This window comes from Podarcis vaucheri, assembly GCF_965113315.1.
Source record: "Podarcis vaucheri genome assembly, chromosome: 3".
Classification (NCBI taxonomy): Eukaryota; Metazoa; Chordata; class Lepidosauria; order Squamata; family Lacertidae; genus Podarcis; species Podarcis vaucheri.
In genome coordinates, this window is record NC_138761.1 from 33531642 (window position 1) to 33541359 (window position 9718).

At 43.3% G+C, this 9718-nt stretch overlaps 1 long non-coding RNA gene across 1 annotated transcript; it reads left to right on the forward strand.

The window, feature by feature from the left end:
• Positions 1–1849: 1849 nt before the first annotated feature.
• Positions 1850–3444, forward strand: LOC309528933. Its single transcript, XR_014217994.1, has 2 exons — positions 1850–1956; positions 3268–3444. It is a non-coding gene; the product is annotated as an uncharacterized lncRNA (long non-coding RNA).
• Positions 3445–9718: the final 6274 nt, after the last annotated feature.

Genomic DNA, 9718 nt, shown 5'->3' on the forward strand with positions numbered 1-9718 from the left:
CCCTATGCAAAGGGCCAATGTGGGAGGGAAGACACCACTAAAATCCCATTTACAGTAATACAGGATTTAATATGGTTTAATAGTGTTATGCTTTGAGCTGCGATAAACAGTCTCCCTGAATGAGCCAAAACAATAATAAACTCACAGGGTCTTACTCTGAGCTGGAAGCTCAGTGGGAATTATTTTTTAATTAAGGAGAATTTGTTTCAGTTTAGCATGGAGCAAATACTGGTGACATGTTTCTGATTAATAAGCTAAGGGTCAATGTAGTTGTAAGCAGACTCCACCTGCCTGCATGTGGCTATTACCTTGCTTTGGAGAACATGAACATGCTGATTTGTCAGTCCTCTTAGATATGCTACCAGCATTATTTTTCTGGCTCATTCGTATGCAAACGAAGTGTAAAGATGAGCTGCTTAGTGGATTGGCAGGAAGAGGCAGGAAGGGAGACCTTGAAATGTAATTGTTGGTGATACCTTCCAAATAGGGAAGTATGGCACCTTATGTGGAGGTGGAAAATGGTTCACTAGTCAAACTTTCTATTCATAAAAGGTAAAGGGACCCCTGACCATTAGGTCGAGTCGTGACCGACTCTGGGGTTGCGGCGCTCATCTCGTTTTATTGGCCAAGGGAGCCGGCGTACAGTTTCTGGGTCATCTGGCCAGCATGACTACACCGCTTCTGGGGAACCAGAGCAACTCACGGAAACGCTGTTTACCTTCCTGCCGGAGCAGTACCTATTTATCTACTTGCACTTTGACGTACTTTCGAACTGCTAGGTTGGCAGGAGCAGGGACCAAGCAACGGGAACTCACTCCATTGTAGAGACTCGAACCACCGACTTTCTGATCGGCAAGTCCTAGGCTCTGTGGTTTAACCCACAGCGCCACCCGCGTCCCTTTTCATACAGTGTTGTAAATCAACCTTCAGTGCAAAATATCTGGGAGCTCTGTCCAAAGAAACAGCAAAACAAAACACAAGCTACATATTTTCATAGTGCATCAAAGGTGGTAGGGAAAAGAACCTACACCGGAATATTTCTGGTGCGAAACGTTTTGTGATATTTGCTGGAAGCTACAGACCATGCAGATTGCTGCTTATGCCATGTGACCACCCCAAGAGTGGATGGATGCAAATCAACTTAAATGTGGAAGTGTGTGTGACAATCCTGATAGCGTCAAGAGCACAAACCATCCTGAATGTACCGTATATAAAAAGCTCATCTGGAAAGGCCCTATACCTTTAAAGCTCATTCAAAACATGTCACCCACCCAAGATTCCTGGCCACTGCTTAGAGCTTCTAGGGATGGAAACTCTGAGAGAGGTAAGTTACGCTGCCCAAAATTCCTGGAGGGAATGAATGTGCTTCCTAAGTCGGGCATCCTAAGTCAGGTATGATTTTTCAATGTGAGTATTCATCTAGGCTAGGTGAATGGAATGTATGGCCTATCTTTAGATTCAACTTTTAACCTATCTCAAGTGCTTTATATTCCTTGTACCTGAGTTATTCCTGTCTTAAATTCCCCAGTTACAGGTAGGTAGCCGTGTTGGTCTGCCATAGTCAAAATAAAAAAATTCCTTCCAGTAGCACCTTAAAGACCAACTAAGTTAGTTCTTGGTATGAGCTTTCGTGTGCATGTAAACTTCTTCAGATACACAGTGTGATATAATCAATTATAAACTCTAAGAGCATGAAGAATGGGTGACCGTTGGAATGAATGCTGATTCTGCCTAAACTGTTGAAAATAGAGCTGTGGATGTATTTTTTAAAAAATAAGAACTGTGCCTTTTACATCATCATCATCATCATCATCATTAAGTAGCAGAGTAAAAACATTAGGTAAGAGCAACCTTCCTTGCATGTTGTAGGTTAACAGACATGCCAGAAGAGGTGTGATTGGCTGAAATGGCACATTCCAAGGCAGGTGTCTCCCCTGAAAGGACAGTAGCATTCTGGTAAGATCCCTGCAAATAGGTAAGATCCCTTGCAATCTTGTCACATGCCAGGAAACTTTAGACAAAAAAGAGGAAGCCTTGCCCTTCTGAGTGAAACTTTGGACATTTCAGGACAATAGTGACTTTGGAAAAGAATGGGAACCTTTTACAACTTATTTGCAGAAACAACCAAAAAACATGGACTCTTTGGCAGGATTTAAATGAACATTTACAATTTGATTTACAGAGAAAAAGAAATATAACAGGTGATAACATAGTATTATGTACAAACAGCAGAATGCAACATTTGATGTAATAAACCAGAAATGGAAGTTGGGGGAAGTCTCAGGGAGGGGGGAAATTGGAAAATGAATGTTAAGTACTGGATATTTGTTATGAGAAAAGAAAATCAATAATTTTTTTTTAAAAAAGAAACTTTGGACATTTCAGCTTTAATTAAAACAAGGTAGGCTGTGCGGGAGTCTGCTTAATTGCAAGCCAATCTGGGATGGAAACCCCAAGCAACAGTGAGACTCAGAGAAACACAGAGGCACTCAAAAGAGCTGCCAAACACGCAGTGTGTGCCATTCATGATCCACCAGGACTCTGTGAGCTGCTAAGGTTCCTGATGGTGCTAGCAGGCTTGCCAGGTCCCCCATGAGTCATCAAGCAAGTGCCAAGCAGATGCTTGGGGAAGAGAGTAATTCATGGGAAGCCTGTCTCTTGTTGATGACAAGCTGTGCTCTTGCTGTTCCTAAGGGCGAGCACTGCCTCACTCAAGACACTGGGGATTTGGCAAAGAGAAAAGGCAGAACAGTCAGGGGCAGTGAAGATACAGTTGTCCCGTAGTTCAGAGAATCTCTTAAACAATTAAGCTGTTTCTTGTTTTGGAACAGGACATAAAACTGGCTCCAGATTCATGTGGACCTCAAGGAAAGAAACTGTTGGTAGGGACAACCAGTCTGCTTTTGCAGGTTATTTAATTCATGTCTATTTTATCCCATTACTAGGTTGATCTGCCATTTAATAAAAAAGTTCACACACAAAATCACAATAGCTTTGAATGCATTCTTCGTAAAATAGGCATTTTTGTATGCATTCTATCATAACACACACACACACACACACATTTTAACCTGAAATACAAATTTCAACATGTATTTTACTACTTTGTGGAACTGAGAGTTGTATCGCAGAGTCCAAAGAAGTATTTAAAAAATCAAAGGACAACTGTTTAGTCGATGAAGAGTGAATCAGGTTGGTTCACTTAAAAATGAGGAGAAACCCCTTGATCATCTGTAGCTAACGATAGTTCTTCCTCTTTGTCCCTAGATATGTGAGAAAATAAGACTGCCTCTGAGAATGTGCAAAATGCTTTTCCTACTGTGGTGTAGCCACAACTGGCCTCAAAACATCTAAGAATGGATAAGGGAAGATATTTCCAGGGACAAGGCTGGTACTTCCAGACAGCACCTGAAATTTCTTATTAAACTGATACTTGTAGACCAAGCTAAAGATTACTATTGATAGTATGCATGGAAATCTCAGCCCAAGCTTGCACACTAGTAAGGAAGAGGGCAGAGACCCATGGTGGGTGCTGGCAAAGCCTTGACCTCACTACCGCATGGTGCTGGGCATGACAGGTCAACTGCAGAAATAATAGTATAAAACATTTATTTGAAAAAGCACCACATAACAGCTATGCTCCACCCTCCACAGTTGGAGACAGCTTCTGAATACCAGTTCTTGTGCGTTCTTGTGCTCAAATCCTGCTTGCTGGTTTCTCACAGGCATCTTGGTTGGCCTCTGTGAGAGCAAGAGTCTGTTGTACAGTGGTACCTCGGGTTACATACGCTTCAGGTTACAGACTCCGCTAACCCAGAAATATTACCTCAGGTTAAGAACTTTGCTTCAGGATGAGAACAGAAATCGTGCAGTGGCAGTGCAGTGACAGCAGGAGGCCCCATTAGCTAAAGTGGTGCTTCAGGTTAAGAACAGTTTCAGGTTAAGAACAGATCTCCAGAACAAATTAAGTACTTAACCCGAGGTACCACTATACATTATACTCTTATTGACTGATTTTACATGTGTTGTCACCCAGCTCAGCCATCACACAATCCACCTGTAAAATTTTAAGCTGCATTTCCTATACTTTGCAGTACCAGCAGGATCAAATGTTGGACTTAGATTGGGGCAATACGGGTTCAAATCGGTACTTAGCCCATAAACTGTTATTGTTATTGCCACAATAACAGGGTTATTGTGAGGGTAAAACTGGGAGCCCCAGGTGTCACCCTGAGGCCAAGCTCCAGAGCAGAAGGGGGAAGAAAGAAATATACACAGTAATGTACTAAAAGTGGGATATGGAACACAAGGCCTCAGATGGCCAGCCATTGTTTGGGGTTTGATTTATGGCCTTTGAATGCTGCTCCTAGGGTTGCCAAATTCCTGACACCTGCAAAGTTGTTGAGCTTTTTAAAGGAAACCTAATGATTTTAAGCTTTTTGAGCTGTTTCCATTGTGTTGCCATACATCTGGGTTTTCATTTTGCCAATTCGGAAAAATTCCCCCTGACGCCATTTTTACACCTGAAAACCAGGACCAGTGCTGGATTTACATATAAGCTAAACAAACTATAGCTCAGGGCCCCACTCTCTTGGGGGCCCCCAAAAAAATTAAAGGAAAAAACCTGGATGTACATTTCCAAAATATAAGCTAAAAAAACAAATGAAATAAAACCTACATACAGTGTTTTGTGTTGTGTAGGCTCCTATGATGTAAGTAATTGGCCCCACCTGCTAGTCTGCTCCCTAAAATATCACTGGTTTGGTCATTTCTATATATAGAGTGCCTACATTCTGCATGGACTGGTTGTGTGGCAACATGTGCAAATGGCTTTAGATACCTATTAGTTCTATAAATTACCATATAGCATATATTCAACACAAAAACAGAGACAACTTGTTGTTGACAAAGGACATCTGGACATATAAAGGGCCCCATTACCTTCAGTAGCTTAGGGCCTCATCAAACCTGACCAGGACATGTTCCTGCTCCTATAACACAATGTTCTCTGGGCAGCTTGCAATAGATAAGCATGAAAACAATTGAAATGCAAAATAACATATAAACCCATCAAATCCAAAGCAATATAAACACATCAAAAGCAAAACTCCACACACTCTCAAACTTAAAAAAACAAAGATTTGACCCACAGTTCCCTAGGCATTCATCCCTTGCCCCCCAGCTGCTGGGCACCTCATTGTAGCCAGATGGTTACTCTGGATAAGGAACACAGGAAGTGGCCTTACCCCAGGTGTGGTGTGGCTGGGGAGGTAGGGGAAGAAGGGTGTGTGGCAATGGAAGAGTCTGCATTTGAATCCCCAGACCTGAGATTCTGCTCCCTGCCCCCCCCCCCCACTGCATTAGTGGAAGGACAGATCGGTGATAACCTTTCACCCTCTAGTATTTGAACATGTTAATTTTCCAAACAAGGGGTATGCGGGAAGGGATCTATAAGTCCTAATTTCATCGATGATATGTAATTTGTCCTTTTCCTCCTTGGAGTGGATCGTTGCAGTCGACGACGCTAATGTGAATGTGTTTCTTGTTCAATAGAAGGATTCCTTTTGAATAGCAAGTAGGCTATTCTTCCTTCGCGTTGACCTTGTTTTTGGAATACTGATAAGGTCTGGCATGTTTCTAAGCTCCTCCCATTCATTTCAGGATTCATTTCTCCCGTTTCACTTGGGCTTCATACATGCTATAACTTTAAAGCGCATTCAAAGCATCTTCTGCCCTCCACCTGAGTTCTGGGCACTGTCATTTGTTAAGGGTTGATGTGAATTGTAACTATGTGAGCGGTCAACTACAGTGTCCAGAATTCTTTGAAATGTTCTTTGAATGTGCCGTAAAATTACAGTTGAATACACAGCCGTCCTCTGTAGCTACTGTATGTCAGCAGAATCTGAAAGGGCTTTATTATGTTTCTCTTTCCTTGACATCTACGCATGTGCATTGTTCTTCATGGCATTTATTTCTTGCCTTGTCCTTGCTGTAGTCAAGAGCTCTGAGCCTTGCTCTAGTGCAAACATTTAAGGACTGGGATTTATTTTTGAACAAATAAAGCCTCCCTTTTTGACCAGCTTCACATTTACACCAATGGGGTCTCAACTAGCGATGGCTGATCAGGAAAGAAAGTTTGAGGTCATGACAGATAGCTCAATAAAAATGTTAACTCAGGGTGTCACAGCTGCAAAAAGGGCAAGGTCTGTGTTGGGGGAAGAGATTGAAAATAATACAGCCAATGTCATAACGATTTTATACATATCTATGGTCTGGCCACAGTTGGTATACTGTACACAACTCTGGTCTGCGCATCTCAAAAAGGATAACGTTAGAGCTGGGAGATGCATAAAAGGGCTACCAAAATGATGCAGGGACTGGAGCTTTTCCCCCTTGGAAAATGCACAATGTTTTAGTTTGGAATAAAAGGTGTGTAAATTGGGACACGAAAGAAGTTTATAAAATGTGTGATTTTGAGAAACTGGACAGAGCTGTGGTTCTTCCTCCCTCTCATAACAGTAGAACCTGCTTTTTATGACGATAGGCATGGGGCGACTCAGAAATACAACAAACAACCCCCCACCCAATGATAAACTGATGGTGTGGCCTTCAGCCTCTCTGCCCACTCTAATGATTCTTTCTCTACATTGTATGGTCATTCATAACCTGTCCCATCACCTGCCTGCTCCATCTTGTCCTGAGATGCCTTTTTCCTCCTCCAGATCTCTACCTCAAGGCCATCACAGTAAATGTGGGCAGGTCTTCTGGGGTGAGATGGAGGCAGGGCAGGTGGAAAAGGCAAGCGTAGGCCCATGGTAGAGATCTGCCAAAGCATCTGAGCAACAATATTTCACTGAAGTCATCTTTCCATGACTCTCGAAGGACAGCAGAGGCAGAACATGCTGTACATTTGTACAATGTGCTGAGCTATTAGCAATATTTATAAAAGGATTCCAGAGGGGAAGAGGCTGATTAAAGACGATGTCGCTTGCGGTGCAGCTCATTGTTTTGAAGGAAGCCTGCAGTAGGTGGGTGGATGTGTGAGGGGGAAGGACTGATTGATGCAAAATGTCCCTTCTTCCCAGGGTAGATTCCCCTCCACACTCACACACTGATAATGCACCATGGAATGTGCATTTGATTTTGTCCTGTACAGCACAATCACTGTGCGGTGCTTATTATTCAGTAACAATAGCCAACTAACGGTCAAGGTTGAGAAAAATGACTTTCAGGCCAGAAGAGCATGAGAAAAGTGGGATCAGATTAAGGCCTCTCTAGCTTAGTCCGGGTGGTGCTGTGGGTTAAACCACAGAGCCTAGGACTTGCTGATCAGAAGGTCGGTGGTTTGAATCCCCGTGACGGGGTGAGCTCCCGTTGCTCAGTCCCTGCTCCTGCCTAGCAATTCGAAAGCACATCAAAGTGCAAGTAGATAACTAGGTACCACTCCGGCGGGAAGGTAAACGGCGTTTCCGTGCCCTGCTCTGGTTCGCCAGAAGCGGCTTAGTCATGCTGGCCACATGACCCGGAAGCTGTACGCCGGCTCCCTCAGCCAATAAAGCGAGATGAGCGCTGCAACCCCAGAGTCGGTCATGACTGGACCCAATGGTCAGGGGTCCCTTTACCTTAGCATATTGGGGGTGGGGAGGGCTTGGCCCCCAAGAATTCCCCCCCCCCGTCCACAATCATCTCATAAACTCACAATACTAGAACTTAGTATTATGGATGCTAGGATATTGCAATGAAGCTGAATGTTGAAAGATTCAGGATAGATTAAATACTGTAAACTATTTCCACATGCAGTGCATAGTTCAGCTATGGAATTCACTCCCACAAAAAGTAGTGATAATCACCAACTTGGATGGCTTAAGTGAAGTGTAGCAACGGTTCCACTCGCCCACACTACCCCTCCATCACCTGACTCTGCTCTCCGGCCAATTCAGGTTTCTGGAATAGGTTGGCGAGGGAAGTTACTTTTCAAACACAGACTGAAATCACACCGGTAAGGCTGCCACCACTCCCTTTAGTTCAGGGAATCCCAGAGACACAATCCAGGGAGAAGAGTGTGTCCAATTAACCTGGCAATCCCCACTCCTTACAAGCTGCTTCCACAAGCTTGCAGGCAGAAGTTCACTCGGTATAGCGTGACTAAGCAGAAGGCTTGGATTTAGCTGTTCCCCGGAAAAGGCACCAACACACCAACAGGTTCTAAATTAAAAATTTATTTTAAAAGGAAACTGAAAACTTGTGGAAACACCACAGGCACTTCTTAAGAGTCTTACAAACATGAAAACAATAACATTGTACATTATAACTAGCTCGTACATACTCACAAAGAGAACACGGTTAGAATAGTCAAGAGTCCTTTCAAGTTGTTGTATAATGGAGCTGTTAGAGGATTTCCATTTCAAAAGGACGAAACGGCTGTTAAAGATGGAGCTTACAGCTGGGCATCTTTGCAGAATGCAGAGCAATGGCATAGAGCAAGCAATGGCATCTAGCATCTAGCAATGAACAAAACATCCCTTGATCTTTTATTCACAATTCTGACTTTGCGTCGTAACTTTTGGCCAATCAAGGGTCTTAATTTGATCAGCTCATTCTTTTGCAGCTGGGTCAATTTAGGCTTGAACCCTTAATCAAAGAATCTTCCTCCCACCTGTGGAAATTAACCAGATCCCCAATTCTCAGCAATTTGAAAACAAACAACCGGAGGGGAGGAAGAAGTGATTCACACCCACAACCCAGGTGTTAAACCTTCCATTAATCAGGGACCCCTTTCCTCCCATAAACCTCTCATGGCAAGGAGCCAGAAAGTCTGGGTTTTAAAGATACACAACTCCCTTTCCCAGGGTCCTTGCGGCTAACAGAATACCCACAAGGCCACATTCTTCTTCTTGACCAAGGAATGATTCTTCTAACCATGATAACTTCACTACATGAAGGATTGGACAGATTCATGGAGGGTACAGCAATCAGTGGCTACTAGCCATGACGACTATGTTCTGTCTCTGCTGTCGGAGGTAGGATACCTCTGAGTACCAGTTGTTGGGAATCACAAGTGCTGTTGCCCTCAGATCCTGCTTAGGGGCTTCATGTGGGAGCATCTGGGTGGTCACTGTGAGAACAGGATGCTGGGCTAGATAGGCTGGATCCATCAGGGCTTTCGTTATGTTCTTCCAGATTTCTGTGCAGACGTCAGTCCCAGCAATTCCTTGCTTTAAATGGAAGTTCTGCTCAAGAGGACTCTCCTGGCTTCACTGGGACCTCTTCACCGTTCTACCTGTTGCATGTAAACAATACTTGAAACAGAATCTCACTCCTAAAAATGAAGTGCTCTCAACAAATGATGCTCAAATCTAAGGACTTAACCAGACAAAAAGTTTGTATGTGTAGGCAGTGCTTTTTCTTTCTTTCTGAGGGGACACAGGGGTACGCATACCCTTAAACATTTTGTTAATGTAAGTTTGGCCTCATTGAGGGGTAGTACTTCAATATGAGTAGGAAAATGAGACTACCCCTAAAAATGTTTTTTATAGAAAAAAGCACTGTATGTAGCACTGTACACACGATCTGTTAAATTTCTGAAGTGTAGGTTCTAACCAACAGAGCTGTTAACCTAATGGCCATGGCGCTCCATCCAGTTTTTAAAAAGAGTTGGCCTGTTGATGCAATGTTGGTAGCTAGAGACAGAGAGGAACTGGAAGTGGAAATGACTTTT